This window comes from Amblyomma maculatum, chromosome 10, assembly GCF_055883805.1.
Source record: "Amblyomma maculatum isolate TAMU_Amacu chromosome 10, ASM5588380v1, whole genome shotgun sequence".
Taxonomy (NCBI): domain Eukaryota; kingdom Metazoa; phylum Arthropoda; class Arachnida; order Ixodida; family Ixodidae; genus Amblyomma; species Amblyomma maculatum.
The window spans coordinates 63,150,360-63,166,492 of record NC_139353.1 but is presented as its reverse complement, the minus strand read 5'-3'; the positions used below and the strand labels follow the sequence as shown (position 1 = coordinate 63,166,492).

The 16,133-nt window shown below is 46.9% G+C and overlaps 2 protein-coding genes across 2 annotated transcripts in view; both read right to left on the bottom strand.

Moving 5' to 3' along the window:
- The window catches only part of LOC146176682 (ATP-binding cassette subfamily G member 4-like), a 57,104-nt gene extending 56,024 nt beyond the window's left edge, over positions 1–1,080 (bottom strand). Inside the window, exon 1 of the mRNA XM_084582921.1 lies at positions 721–1,080. The gene's annotated coding sequence lies outside the window, so the exon portion shown is untranslated. The remainder of the gene's footprint in view (positions 1–720) is intronic.
- LOC146176681 (uncharacterized) overlaps positions 1–16,133 on the bottom strand; it is a 41,799-nt gene that overhangs the window by 8,452 nt on the left and 17,214 nt on the right. The gene's annotated exons all lie outside the window — the stretch shown is intronic.

Below are 16,133 nucleotides of genomic sequence, written 5' to 3'. Positions count from 1 at the left end.
TCTAAATAAACCCCCCCTCTGTGTACTAAGCACGTAACAATATATATATATATATATATATATATATATATATATATATATATATATATATATATATATATATATATATATATATATATATATATATGTTGAAGCGCAGCCTTGTCACACACAGAGCTGCTATTCGCACACCCTGAACATAAATTCACCCCCTGTCACCTTGCACGCACCACTAAAGCCACGCTACGTACCTCTACACTCCACCTGTCATTCACCCACTAGAAACCACAGCAGCAGTAAAACGAAAGAGATGGCTGAATCTAATTGAGAGAAGAAATCGGAAAGCGACTGCTTTCCAGAAGCACCGTCGATAATCTACATGACCACCTCACGCACCCTAATATCCCCCCATCAACTGACACTGTCGAATCACCTCAGCACTCAACCTCCTTTATCAGAGGAGCACTCTCCACCCATGATCTGCGTATTAAGGTTCGGTTTAAAGTAAAAGGAACAATCGTGTATCCGAATAGTTTTGCAGATCAATCGAATGAGATGTATATACGATCGTCGTAGTGCATACATTCTTGATTAGCGTTTCCTCAAGCGAGATGAAGCGCTAAAACAGACAGCAAAATGAGTTAAATGCTGGATAATGTCAACCACTACCGAATTCACACATAAACTCGTTCCTGCGAAGGCGCATATGTCGGGAAAAACGAAAACACACTTTCCACTGACCTTTCCGTCAGAGTGCCGCTTGGTTCTTCAGCCGACAAGAGGCGATATATCCACCATGATACATATCTACACTGCATACGAAGCCCCACTGGAGATGAAATGCGCGCACAGAAGCACAAGAGCCAGTAACCGAGAGAAATTGATAAGGGATTCCGTCACCGCAGCGTTAGGAATAAAGAAGGGACGCGTCTACAACGAGCTTTTTCAGAGCTGGGGAACTGCACCTCTTGTATGGCGCGATCGTAGGTTTTGTGTTGCACGCTCAGCACGCACGCTGCTTATCCTAACGGCTAAGACTCGCGTTGTGAGAGAATATCCCTTCGCGATAGTCATCTGGGGGAGGTTGACAGGGAGAGGGTGAAAGCTTGGCGCGTTTACAGACGCGGAAAGGGGCATGGAGAGCAAGTGACGTGGCGTCACGCACTAGAGAGACAAACCGCGGTGAGAGGAACGGTTCGGAGGGCAAAGAACGGGAAGAAAGAAAATAAAAGGAGGCAACAGAGAGGAGGCACTTGTTGCCGGTGGCGCATGAAGGTGCACTTCACGTAAAGGGAGCGGCAGTAACACGGGTTCACTCCATTCGGAGAGCAAAATGCATACCAAAAGAAATGTCTATAGCCGACATGAAGAAGTTGGCCGGTGATAAGGTCACCTCACCTACTGCTCTGAACTGGGGAAGGCGAAGGGAAAAAGTCGTGCGCCTTAATCGAGGCTATTGACGTATGCCCGGCGTGAGGGAGCGGCGCTTACTGGTGTTGGCGCCCGATACAACTGCCTTAATCAATTACTTGAAAAGAAGATCGAAAACGGTTGGTATTGGCCAGTGTTGAGCGAATCATGTGCAATATGGTACTTTGTGAAAAGCGCTGCATTTTCTTTCCTTTATCAGAAGAAATTGTGATCAATACAAGCGCCAAAAACAGTCATTCTCGTCGGAGGGCCGAAACCACGTATGCCCCCCCCCCAAAAAAGGGGCTTAGGGCGGGAGAGTCCCCTAGCAAAACGGAAGCTAATGACGGAAAATCGGCATTGCTCATTGTCTAACCATAACCTAACAAAGTTCGAGTCTGAGCTCTACTCACAGATAATAAGTCAGTTACCTCTTTCAAGCGATTAAAAAAAAAATTGAGGAGGACGGAGTGGGTAGGGGGACACTGAAACTGCGCCTTTAGGCGTTAATGACTTCCGTCCGGAGCTCCCCTTGTGGATCTTAGCTGGCGTACATCCTAATCCCTTAAAATTTACCACTATCATCTAGTAAATACTGCTGTCATACTATGGTAGTTCAGGGGATAACCATATATGCCAGAGACCATCGAAATTGGAGCCTCACTTAACGAAGTCGTATATACGAAGTTGAGGAAAACGCAGAGGGCTATGGAACAAAAAATGGTAGGGGTAACATTAAGAGATAGGAAGCGTGCAGAGTGGGTCGCAGAAATAACTCAAATTACTGACATTCTAGCGGAAATCAAGAAAACGAAATGGGCATGGGCAGGACATGTAGTGCGAAGAGAGGATAACCGATGGTCGTTCAGGGTAACAAACTGGATTCTAAGGGAAGGAAAGCGTAGCAGGGGGCGGCAGAAAGTTAGATGGGCGGATGAGGGTAAGTTCGCAGGGGTAAAGTGGATGCAGCTAGCACAAAACCGGGTTCATTGGAGAAATATGGTAGAAGCCTTCGCCCTGCAGTGGGTATAGTCAGGCTGATGATGATGATGATGATGATGATGATGATGATGATGATGATGATGATGATGATGATGATTATGATGATGTACGAACGTACACGCGTAACCTAGAGGTAGCTTGGCTGATTCGGAATGAAAGATTCTAACCCTTTCCTCTTAATTGTTGGACCCAAGTTGGATGGAAGCTTCTGCCAAATTGGCCACGTAACGTGGGGAGGTTATGTCGCACTGTTGTCTTACGACTAGTGAGTTCCCGGTCATGTCAGCTGTCAGATTACAAAGTCAAGACCATGATCGCGCTCACAACGCAGACACCGCCGACTCCAGATTTGCTACGGGACGGATCCCTGAACGCTATTGCTTTACAATATTCCCCAGGGAGATTACACGCACATTGACAGTCAGTACTGAGCACCACCATGGACAACGCGAGCGAAGATTTGTCTCGAAGGAAACTGAGAGAGCAGGGCTGCATATATGTTTTGGCAAGCATGGTCGAATCGCCATTCGTCACAATCGCAGACATGAGCGACATTGTCATCGTAGTTTAAAAATTAGTGAAGCTGTGCTTCGTTCAAGCGGCACTGACAAGGTTGAGGATAGGCCACACTCATCGAACGCACTCGTATCAACACACGTCCGACCCTCGGCCTCTATGTGATAAATGTGGGGAGCACGGCTACTTGTGCATGCACTCATCGAGTGCACCCGCTGTGAGAAGGAACGATAGGCGTGTATAAGCAGTGCAATCCACTTCATCCAAAGCTCTTCCTAGCACACGATTGATTATTTTCTTTGGCGAGAACATTTAACTTATTAAAAGAAAATTCATTTTCTACAATCCGTCTCTTTTATGTGAACTGACAAGAGCTCCTAGACTTGCACTCACTACACAGTGCGGTTTTATAAAGTTTACATCTTGCAGGCACTTTACAGATGAGCCTATGATATGACACAGGCTTATCATGAACATGAACCACATTTGCAGGCTACGAGGTTCGAAACTGGGTTTGGGCCCACCGGAGAGGGGGGCGCAGCGGGGTTTACGGAGCTTATCCCAAGCGCACACCCCTAGAAAAGCCGAGCTCCAGGCCGGGGGAGGCTTGTACCCATTTTTACCGGTGGGTGTTCGGAGGTGCGTATCGAACTAACCCCCTCCCGCAGCCGAGACAGGCGCTCTAAACACTAGGCCACGGTTGCGGAATCGCTCTATACATTAGATAAAATTCTCTCCTAACAATGACAAGAGGGCGCCGTAGCCATGTGTGGCGATAATTTCTCCGCCCTATTGCTCATGGCAAACTCTGCAAGTTCCCTCAATTTAAACATGCTACCTCTTAATTAACCGGGACATCACATAGTTTATGTCTATAATATCGTAAAAGAAGGCTAGGTCGAGACGGCGAGGTCGTGACGGCAAGGACAGCGAAGCCTTGTCTAGCGTTTTTAATCCGATCGCGAACCCAGGTGCGCGCCGGAGCCGGCGCCGCGGGACGATGATGATGGTATGTACAAACGAAAGAAGAAGATCATGGCATGTACAAATGAAAGAAGGTCCACAGAAGGCTCACACAATCTGCCCGGGGGGTCGGAAGCGGCCAGCTTAGCCGCTTCTAACTAACCGATGTACCGCGGCGCACAAACGGTTTCAAGCGAGAAACATGAACAATTTCAGTTCCACGGTGGCGTCGATCGGCTGGGGGATCAACAGGCGTGACTTTGTAGTTAACTGGAGAAGTTTGGCTGATGATCTCGTAGGGACCAAGGTAGCGGTGGTGGAATTTGTCACTAAGGGCAGGGGTGCGCAGTGGAGTATAAAGCAGTACTTCGTCACCGGGACGATAAGAGACCACGCGATGCGTAGAATCGTAGCGACTCTTGCGGTCTTCCTGGCACGCTGCTGTGTTGAGGCGGGCAAGATGACGGCATCTGGCCACACGAGATAAGAACTGGGTAGGTACTGATGTGGAGTAGTCGGGCGTAGAGAAGAAGGAAGTGTCGAGAATTGTAGTGGGAGGCCGGCCATGAACGAGGAAAAATTGAGAATAACCGGTAGTCCGCTGTACGGCTGTGTTATTGGCAAAAGGGACGAATGGTAGAATAATGTCCCAATTTCGATGATCCGGTGTGATGTACATGGAGATCATATCCGATAAGGTGCGGTGAAATCGCTCAGTCAGCCCGTTAGTCTGGGGATGGTAGCTTGAGGTTGTCTTATGAAGGGTGGATGACGCGTATAGAACTTCGGCAACGACTGTCGATAAGAAGGCCGTCCCGCGGTAACTTAGGAGCACCCGAGGAGCGCCATGACGCAATACAGTTGATTGCAAAAAGAAATTTGCTACTTCTTGATCGGAACCGGTCGGTACAGGTGCTGTCTCAGCGTAGCGTGTAATGTGGTCGACAGCTGTTATAATCCAATGGTTGCCCCCATCGGGGAGAGGTAGGGGACCATATAAGTCGATGCCGACTACGCCGAATGGCGTGGCGGGACAGGGAACAGGTTGTAGAAGGCCAGCGGGCGAAGAAGTCGTCCTTTTGCGACGTTGGCACAGAGGGCAGGATGCGACATATTTGGCAACGCTGGAAGTTAGGCCAGGCCAAAAGAATCTGTTTCACGCTGTCGTAGGTTTTGTCAACACCAAGGTGATCTACAGTAGCGTCATCGTGGAGAGCCGCTAGTATACGTGGGCGAAGCACACGCGGCACGACTGGGATCCAGCGAGTTCCATCAGGGCAATACACGAAGCGGAGTAGGATGCCATCTTCGAGCTTGAAATTGCGAAGTTGTCGGCGAAGCCGAGCATTATGTGGGTCTGAAGCCCCAATAAGGCGGTCGATGATGGGACGGCAGTAGGCATCGGCTAACTGCTGTGAGCGGAGAGCGTGTTTGTTCTCAGAGTCGTCAAAGGAAACTGTTGTGATATACGTCGGGGAAAGAGATGGTCGGCTGTGGTCATAGGTGGAAATGCATTAGGAAGAAAAACAGCAAGCCGATTCCGAAAGTGGACATCGAGAAAGAGCGTCGGCGTCCTGGTGCTGGCGACCCGATTTATAAGTGACATCGAAATTGTATTCTTGCAGGCGTAGAATCTAACGGCCAAGTCTGCCTGTCAAATTTCTGAGCGAAGACAACCAGCAAAAAGCATGTTGATCGGTCACAACTGTGAAGTGCCGACCGTATAGGTAAGGGCGAAACTTTTGGACAGCCCAGACGACGGCAAGGCACGATCCTGCTCGGTAATGGTGTAGTTTTTCTCAGCTGGAGTCATAGTCCGACTGGCGAAGGCAATCACTTTCTCACGCAGGTTGCATCGTGCTGCAGAAGTACAGCGCCAAGACTGAGACCACTGGCATCAGTGTGCAGGATGGTTGGAGCGCTGTCACTGAAGTGGCCAAGAACAGGGTCTGATGTGAGGGCGTGCTTCAGGTTATTAAAAGCAGCTTCGCACTGTTCAGTCCACACGAAAGGGCTGCGTGCCTTAAGTAGTTCATGAAGGGGAGCAGCAATACTTGCACAATGCCTTATAAAACGCCGGAAATAAGACGCCAGGCCGAGAAAACTGCGCAATTCTGTAGTCCGTTGTGGACGAGCAAAGTTCAAGTACGCGATAATTTTTTCGGGGTCTGGACGAATGCCGTCAAGGCTGACTAGATGTCCCAATATTTTAATTTCATTCTGTGCAAAGTGGCACTTCTTCGTGTTGAGCTGAAGGCCCGCTGAATCGAGACACGTGAGGACCTCATTCAGGCGCGTGAGATGGTCGTTAAAAGTTGACGAAAAGATGACAATGTCATCCAAGTAACATAAACAGGTTCTCCATTTTAGGCCCCGAAGCACAGTATCGATCATTGTTTCAAATGTCGCTGATGCGTTACAAGGTCCGAAAGGCATAACATTAAATTCGTAAAGGCCATCGGGAGTTGCGAAAGCGGTTTTTTCGTCCTCGTGCATAGGTATTTGCCAATAACCTGAGCGAAGGTCCAAAGTCGAGAAATATTCGGCGCCTTGGAAAGAGTCAAGGGCGTCATCAATTCTTGGCATTGGGTATACATCTTTGCGGGTAATTTTGTTGAGTGCGCGGTAATCAACACAAAAGCGTACCGAGCCGTTCTTTTTTTTAACTAACACTACTAGGGAGGACCATGGGCTTGTTGAGGGACGAATAATATTGCGATGGAGCATGTCATTTACATTTTCTTCAATTACTTTTCGTTCAGAGAGGGAAACACGATAAGGCCGTCGGCGAACGATAGAGTTACCTTCAGTAATGATGGGATGGTGCGCAACACTAGTCCGTCCCAGTGGTGGGGAAGTGGTATAATAATGGCTTGGCGGTATCGAAGCAATGTCAGCAGTTCTTGGCGTTGGTTCGGCGTGAGGTTAGGATTAATAGTCTTTGTAAGAACAGAAAGAGAGACGTCTGGCGAAACACGGTGCTGAGGCAGAGGGGCGGTGAGCACGATCAAGGACAAAGGTTGAACATCCACCATGCAGGGGAGAGAAGTTCCTTTTGGGAGCACGAGGGATTCACGTGAAGTGTTAGTGGCCGCTACTGTCACTGAGCCATTGCAGAACCTCACAAGACTAGACGGGAAGGCGATACCGAGTGCAAGATGACGATGAGATGGTGCGATGAGTACGTCCCCGTCAGTGATGTGGTCAGAAACAACGGTAAGCAGTTTTTCGCACTGAGGAGGCAAAACAGTATCAGCGGCGGCAACGAGGGGATGATGTCGTTCAGAAACTTCAGATGAAAAATCTGTCTCTCATATGGATAACACGGTCGCCACAAGAAATTAACGCCGAAGCGGTTGACAAAAAATCCCATCCAAAAATCATCAGATGCGCACATGGTGAGAGCACAGCAAACTGCACATGATGGCGGACGCCGTCCCATCATCGACCGCCTTATTGGCGCTTCATTGGCGCCTATTGGCGCTTCATTACATTTACGATTACATTTCCAGCCATTTACACTTGGCTTTTTCGTTTTTCTTTTACATTTTCAGCATTTCATGAATCTCGGCCATTTCACGTTGTAACCGTCCAATGTCAGTCTCTGGAGCTCTTTGGCTACAGATGCCCTTGAACCAATAAATATTATTAATCATCAAATGCGACTGAAGACTCAAAGAGGCACTTCAGGAGGAATCTGTGAATCGGCGACTGCATGTGGGCTGGAGCAGTTTATGCATTGATCATGGTTAAATAGGTAAAACATGGCGAAGATATTCCACTCAGCATCTACATTTTGGATCGGCGTGCATGTATTCGTGTGTCTATTAAAAACGTTTTTCACGGTGCTTCGAATATACTTTTTTTACTTCCCCCGAAAAAGACCAGCTTAGGTGTAACATCAAAGGGAGTTGGTTGGAGGCTCATGAATCGGATCGTTTTTTGTGGTAAACTAGCGCCGTGCTGCTCACCAAAAAGCGGATATGCATATTCTAAACGCTAACATCCCCTAAAGTACAGCGGTGTTTTTGGGCAATTGCCACTGCCGCAGCATTTCTTCCGAAGTCTCGCTCCACTGCGATGGCTTAGGTGTAAGACAATTCAACTGCAAAGCCGAATAACCTGTTTTCAAACTCGGTCATGGTGACCCGGTTTCGGTGGAAGCGAACCGGCTAGAATATTAACTGCTTCACGGCGATAAATATGCTTCTGGTGCCACAGTGGCAGGAATGGTGTGGTGCCACAGTGGCCACAGGTGCCACAGTGGCCTTCGCTGAATAACAAAGGCAGAAGGTTTGAAGCATTGCGCCTGAATAAATAAAATGAGATATTTGGTGACCATGTTTTGAAGTGTAAAAGCTAGAAATTTCACTAGTACCTAGTTTCGTCTAACGTTTCGGCAGTTTTCAGCGTTGCCAGGCATGATGCACCAAGCAGGAATGTACTGTAATGAACTCACAGGACAGAGACAGTAATGAGAAAAAGTAGCGCCGCATACTAGGACGGTGGAACGAACACCACGAGACCCTGTAAATGTTGAAAATTAACCAACAAGCCAAGAGTGGCGCTTGTATGCGGTCAACTCCACTGCTGTGTAGCACCCCTCAAAAGAGCGAGAGAGGAGGAAAGCAACCAGCTGGCTGCAGAGTTGCGGATGTCTTTTTCATAACCGGTTCGAGGAAGGAGCTGTCCCAGAGCCACATTATACCTACCATGAAGGCGGGCTCGACGAAGCGCGAGGAGGCATAAGAGAGAGGGAGGGCGGTAAAGTATAGGCTTGCGTGGGGTGTGCCCCTCTCTGCCGGCCTTGCAAAGGCTGATGCGCTGCAACGTCTGCGCCTGGTTACGCAACTAGCTCGTGAGCAAAGGCTCAGATCATTGACCTTGCTGTTGCATGATTACCTCAACCTAAAAACCGAGCTTGGCGTCGTACATCCGTCTCGATGGGAACACCAGACACACCAGACATCATTTTAGATGCTTGCAGACAACCTTTGTTTTGTTTGTTTGTTTGTTTGTTTTCTCCAGAAGAAATATAACTCCTGCTTAATACGTCAAGCATTTAAGAAAGTGTTTTGTGAGATTTCCGGCTCGAAATCGCTGCGGCTGACATCGAAATAGAAGCATTTGAGGAAAAAAGGAAACTGAAGTCGCGCACATTACTCTAAGCATTTAGGAGAAAAATTATTTGATGCATGATAACACAATCTGGTGCGAGCAGCTTCAGCAAATAGCCGTGATTTCACCTGAAGTCTGATGTTGATGCATATTTCTTTTGACGTTCTTCTACCGCGTGAAAATGCCTGAATTTTTATCAGCTCATTCCGTATTACCTTCGGTTTGTTTGCTTAAACTTTCCGTAGTAATGTATCTGTATTTCAATCCCAGGGTCCGCTAAGCTTTCCCCAGTCTACTTCACCATGAACGCCTGGTAGTATGAGGCTTGGCGCGTTCATTTTTGCAACATCAGTAAGTTCAGCTTCCAACCGTGTAAGCTGCTGCAAATGCTTCCACCAGTGAACCGGTTAGTGAATACTTCTACTTGGCGGTATTTTTTGTTCTCTCATTGGCGTTCCTTCGCTGCAGCTTTTTTTTTTATTTTTTAGATCGAACTCATTTTTTAAGTTGAAGTTTCACTACTTTCTTTTTCTTTTGTCATCCCGGATGTGAATTTCGTGTTCTGAACTGTATTTGTGTTTAAGTTTTAGGATGTAATTAGTAAATTGTTTGATTTTTGTTTTTGTTTTTTATTGTCCAATGTAAATATCATGTTTTCGACTGTTTATCAACCAACTATATAACAATTGTTGGTGCTATATCCTGCCGCTGTGTTTTCTTTTTGTATGCTACTGAAACGTAGTGGTCTCTTGGGCCTTAGTCAAGCTTCTGGAGGAGCTCTTAGCCCAGGAGACCATCAAGCTTGTTTTCTGGAAAAATAAAATACATTGATTCATTGATTGATTGATTGATTCCCGACTGTGTCAATTTTGTATCGCGCTGGACGCCTGACACAAAAGTGACTGCAGGCTGAAAAGGGCACCTGCTTCTGGCAGGCGCTAGCGACGAACTCTTTGTTGTTTCACTAACCAAGGCCACTTTGCCACAACATGCCGTTACCACCGCTGCTTTTGCTGCGCTGCGCAGTGACCGCTCCGAGTCAGCCCTGGGTCCTCACTGGGTTCTGGTATTCCCCTTCGCTGTAATCATGGGAGCCAAGCACCGACAGCGAGCTTAACACTGATTAGAAGTGCTGCTCTTCATGAGAGTGAAACGTCACACTGCGAGAAGTAAGCAAGATCCTCAGAGCGCGATCGGCTGAAACACAATGCCGCTGTCACGCCTCTAATTACCTCATGACGGCATACCTCAATTACAGACGGGCGGAGCAGCTTTCCCCTTTATTGCCCTCTCCCCTCACTCAGCGAGACTCACGGGGCTTCCCCTCACTATGAAGCTCTCCGTGAGGCGTGAAGCAGAAAATACTAAAAGTGCTGATTTCTCCGGTACAAACGCCCTAAAGCGGGAAACTTGGCAGAGAACGGGCTCGGGTGCTTGATGTGTCGAGATATGTCATTTACTAAGTTCGCTATTTGATATAAAAAAAATGATTCAATTGATACAAGAAATGAGGAGCCTACATTACCTAGGAGAAGTAAACAAAGAGAACGATCGGTGCAAATATTGGTTAAGGTATCAAAAAAAAAAAAATCAATAATACACAGTTTTGTTCATATGGGACACAAATTTTACTCCAGTACACTAGAGGTGCTGCGAAGTTTCAGGTAATCGGGACACAAAGTATTGGGCTACAGTAATGAGCTTGCACACCACTCGTGTCAATTTGACGCAGAAACTGTGATGCTTGAGGGTGAGCGATGATATAAAATGTCGTTCTTAGACGCTTAGTGCCCTAGTGGGAGTCACGAGAGGGTAAAATAGCTATTTCTCGCTCATATTATTTCACTTTCAGAAGGAACAGTCGCCTTGCGTGACAATCATTTCCAGTGAAGTGCTGCTTGCTGTGCTGTTTCAAAGCAACGCAGTTTGCTGTGCTGCTTTAAGGATTTGGAAAGGCGCTGAGGAAGTAATTTATTTCTTTTTCTTCCAAAAATGGTATAGAACATAGAAAAAAATATATTTTATACCCTTTCAAATAATGATTATCTTGGGCGTAAGCGTTTCACCTATGATTTTCGCCAGAGTGGCTCAGCGGATGGTGTTGTAACAGCGCAAAATTAGGGCAATGCGTGTTGGAATCTGGCTGTGGCGGCCGCGATTCTAAAATGTGGGGGCAAGATGCAGGTAGTCCCTGTGCAGCGTGCTGCCAGTGCATCTCAATGACCCCAATGGGCTGAAATACGGACCACTCCAGTACAGCGTCTCTCAAGCCGGAAGCGCTTTAGGAAGTTACACGCGGTGAATAAAATCTGTCACCAATGATTGAACGCGGGAAAAAAAAAGAAGTATTGTGATTGGTCATCAAGAGGTGTGAGCATCAATTTAATTTCAGGTAAAGCGTACAATCTACTGAATTGTGCTACGCCTTTGGCGTTTGACCCTCGTCAGGTTTTGGGTTTGGCCAGGTCGTTTTTCTACTGAACGGAGCGATATCGTCACCCGCTTCTCTCTCCGATATGGATGTCACGCCTTTCCGCACTGGCTGCTTTTGCCGCTCATGGAGCTGCTGCCATCACCTGCTTACGGATTTCGCGCAAGGAAGTGAGGTCAGTATCAGTCGTTGCTATCGCTGGCATATGGATCATTGCTCTTCATATTTTTTGACCTTAGACGCTGATGGACTGCGTTTAACTTACGTTTGCATGGAGGTAACAAATTTGCATCAAATGGTAACGACATCATGAACTTAAATACGGTATGGAAGAAACAAAATGGCATCTAGTGGTAACGACAACACGCAGTCAGGGGCACATGCCATGGCTCTCTCAAGAGAACCTTTAGTGTACTGAACTGCGCCCACAAAGACTGCAACTCAGCGGCAGTGATAGCAAGATGTTTCCTTAGCGGATGCAGAAAGGAATGTTTGCCGCTCTGGGCGGGCTCATTGTAAAATTGACCAGTAACGCTCGAGGTAAGCCGCCAGAAGCGACAAGATCGTTCTCCAACGAAGGAGATGCTGTTGCGATTTGCTGCGATCATTCGAGCTAAATCAGGCCGCATCTTTAAGCACAAAAGAATGAAGCCAAGCGTCGGCATATACGAGCACGGACCAACAAACTGTCAAAGATTCGTGGATGTCGAGTAGGATCTTGCAGGGGTACCTTTTATCTTTAAGTAGCCATTTGACTACCCCACATTTCAGCAGAAGCTTGGGAGACACAAAACCTCGATTAAGATATGTAGAGGTTGATAAAGTTTAATTTACTTCCTTCATGCCAGCGCCATCGGACTATAAAACTGAAAACAAACTCTAATGCTTCCTCCCCTCCTACCTCTTCAGTAAACTTCTTTTTCTTATTTCTTCTTGTTGGTGATTCTTGTTTTCTTCTTCGTGTTCTTGTTCGCCGAAAGAATCGCAATGAGCCGCATTAAATTAACAAACTGGTTAAATTAAAATAATAGGTTGGTTGGATAAACAAGCAAAGCACAGTCGAAAGAAAGAGCAGATAAGACACTGAGTTGGGTCGCCCTCTGGCTTAGGACAGTCTGTCATCCCAAGCGAGCGTACAGGAGAACGTCCGTCTTCTTGTTCGCTCAAGCCGCAACTCCCGGGCTACCTCTCGCAACTCGTCGTTTACGCGCGGTCTCACTTTTCCATGAAAAGGTCCTTGGTGTCCCCCTCCGTTCACACAGATTCGTGGAAAATGTAGCCGAGCTAGAGTTCCCCGAAGCGTCTCAACCCCGGCCTTTCCACCACTCTCGAGGATGCGCACGAGATTTACGACCGCTTCTTACGCATACAAATTTAAAAAAAAAAAACCCTAAAAACAGCCAGAGAGTGCTAAACGGGGTCCGCCAGCGGCGTTCGGAGCCTTGCGCGCTAACCAACAGGCCAAACACACTACGGCCGAGTGCCTTTCAATGCGCGAGACCCCCGCCTCTCAAGAAAGACATAAAACAGACAATGCGCCACGCAGGGACACTTCCTACTCTAACCAAAAACAAGAAAAACGTCCCCCCTCCTAGGGTACGGGCGCCGCTCCGCCCGCGCGCGGGCCGGCTCTCCGAAACGGGAGGAAACACACAAACACACACAAAAAGAAAACTCGAGCAAACATGCACTATTGACGACCTTACACCTTCCCTTCTTCGAGCTGACACCATCGCTTATGAATACGGGGGAGTTTTCCTATGGTAGCACTCTCAGAGCTCGACGAGGAAATTTGCTTGCATGCTGCTTTCCTCAGCCAATATTTAACCTCATGCTTGGCTACTGAGGAGGGTGCTGAGAAGATATTTGTGCCAATGAACCAGGCATGAAGACTGGACTAATAGAATAACAGAGGGTGAAACATGGGCCTACGGCTAGCAAAGAAACGCACGAAGGCGATACTAAAAAAGAAAAAAAGGAATACCAATGGCCTCTTTAGGAAAGAGTGCTCCTCTGAGAGAAATGCGCGGGTCTACCCTAAACACCTCAAACTTGATCTGCAGTGCGGTGTACCTTGGATAATACGTTTGCTTTTTCTCGATAATCGAAATGGTAGGGCTATCATCAAGCACGAGATTTTCGCGTCTCTTTGTTTAATTACCATTCTCTCTATAGGCCTTATTTCTTCACTCACATTTACATGTTTTGGAGTCCAAGTACGCTGACGTTCTAATATTTTTCAATCGGCATCTTCACGACCATGAACGTCCCGGTGTGCTTCCTGGCGGTGTTTCAAAGCTATCATAAGGTGAGGGAACATACGTACTGTGTTTAATTTATAAAGTAATTAAGAACGCGTGAAAAACGAGCAGTAAACGACCAACCTCACTTGGGCGATTCGGACTTGATAGAACAACGCTGTGGAATACATAGGCGGGACTGCAGGAAGGACGCCATTCCGGGGCAATCACGCGCCTACGCAGGTAAGGCGAACACAACTGGCTGCGTGTGCGGGAAAGTGCGTCAGCTGGTTAATCATTGCCGGCTCAGAAAACGACCCGGAGCAGCTGCCGATCAATATGTTTTCTTTCATTCTGTCTGCGTTTCGGAATAGTACACGGGCAAAAGCTGCGCCGAGGAAAGCATATGTCCAGAGGAGCGGCAAATATAACAAAGAAAAATAAGGCAACGCTTTAAAATCTGCGTTGTGGGCCTGTAGTCTAATATGACAGAGTTTAAGTAACCTTGAATGGTAAACAGATTGTTCTGCTTCGGTGCCGGTAATTCTAAGTGGCGTAAAGCTTCAAGGTGTAGCTAGAAACTCTGCAAATCATTTCTCATTCTTAAAATGGGGCGGCGGATAAAGGAACAAAACATTTATTACAGGCCCTTTAAACTCATTACAAGGACGCTTCCTGAAGGTAGGCAGAAACGCACCGAAAGCTGAAAAGATGAGAGTTTATGCGTGAATCTGCATATATGAATAATCGTATTGGAACATGTGGTCAGGATGTTTGAAAAAGTTTGAATACAACTAACTTACATTACAGCCATATACTGAGATAAAAAGCACGAATCCTGTTACCTACAAAGAAAAAAAAACATTTAAAGAGTGCTTTACAATATATTGCTGAAATTCTTTTTTCTTTCACAAATTTTGGCTTACATCTTATTATGAAAAAAAATGCTTCTGCTGATTAAAGAGAATGCAAATTATAACAGTTTTAATGGCTGGTGAAGACTGACTCAGCTGTTCTAGCGACTAGAAACAGAAGTCCGAGGCTGCTCTCTTGGTCTGAAAGCAACAAAATTAATTCCGTAGCAGCCTGTGATGAATAATCAACACGTCAAGAAAAAAAAAATTTAACCAATGAAATAAAACCTGACATACAGGTCTCACACATCAGATGCTGAAAACCAACTAGTTGAAGGCGTCTGCACTAAAAGGGTTATGAGATACTTTAGCGTCGGCTCCGATATGCAGCTGACACCTTGGACAACATTTCTCTTCCTTGAGGGACACTTGGTCCAACAAACACAGATTCGTAAGAGAACGGACTTGATGGACCAGCAGTGCATGCTTTCGATCGTGCATAGTGGCATTCTCATATACGACCGTTTTAAAAGCAAAAAAAATGAAAATATATAAATTGACTAATTATGCATCGTGAATGATGAGAACCCAGTGTAATGAGTACGAATATACAGAGATTATCCCACAGATTATGTGCTTGCATTATGGCGCGCGGATAATAACGGCAGTATTTTTCTCCTCAAGGTTTCCATGATCGAGGTGGTCAGTTCGAAACCCGCCGCCGGACACTCACCGGTAAAATGGGTACAAGCGTCCCCCGGCCCGGCGCCAGGCTCTCTCAGGGGTGTGCGTTTGGAAGAGGATCTGCTAACCCTGCTGTGGTCCTTCGAGGGCTTAAAGGTTCGAACAAACTAATGACCAGCAAAGGTCGGGTTGACAGAAAAAAAAAGGAGGGGGGGGGGGGGGGGCACATAATGTGCTTTTGCCGCACAAGGCGGGCTTATGACGGAACTGATCACTGTCACATCGGAGCAACTATTTGAGACCTATGACCCCTTTCCCAAACATTTCGCCCCAAAGAGCCGAGCACCAGGCCGGGAGAAAGCTTGTACCCATTGGAAAGCCGGTGGGTACCCGGCGGCACCAGGGATCGAACCTGGTACCTCTCGAACACGAGGTGGATGCTCTACCACAAGGCCACGCTTCGCGAGAATTAATACCTAAAAAGGCTTGACAAAGGAGTTGGACCCCGTTGGCAGGTAGCGGAGCGACGCAGAGCCAACATTTTAAAAACGCATGCAAGTTTCACAGAAACAAGCAAAAAAAATAATAATAAACGACGGGGTAGTAATAACCAAACTAAGTAGAAGTACAATAACATCAATGCGAGAATTAAAATGAAAGCAAACATATGGGGGAAAATCAAGACAAGAGCGGTAAAAGCAGTTTACAGGGGAAGGCTACCATACTATGGCATCCCGGCCATGGTGGCCTTGTTTCGGTGGAGGCGATAATCAAAGCGTCTGTGGGCAGCGCGACGTCAGTGCTGTTTAAAAAAATCCCAGGTGGTCGAAATTTCCAGAGCTTTCCACTAAGGCGTCTCTCATAACCGGAGTCCATTTGGGACGTCAAACCTCACTAACCAAACCAAACCAAACAATACGGGAACTCACGTTTAGT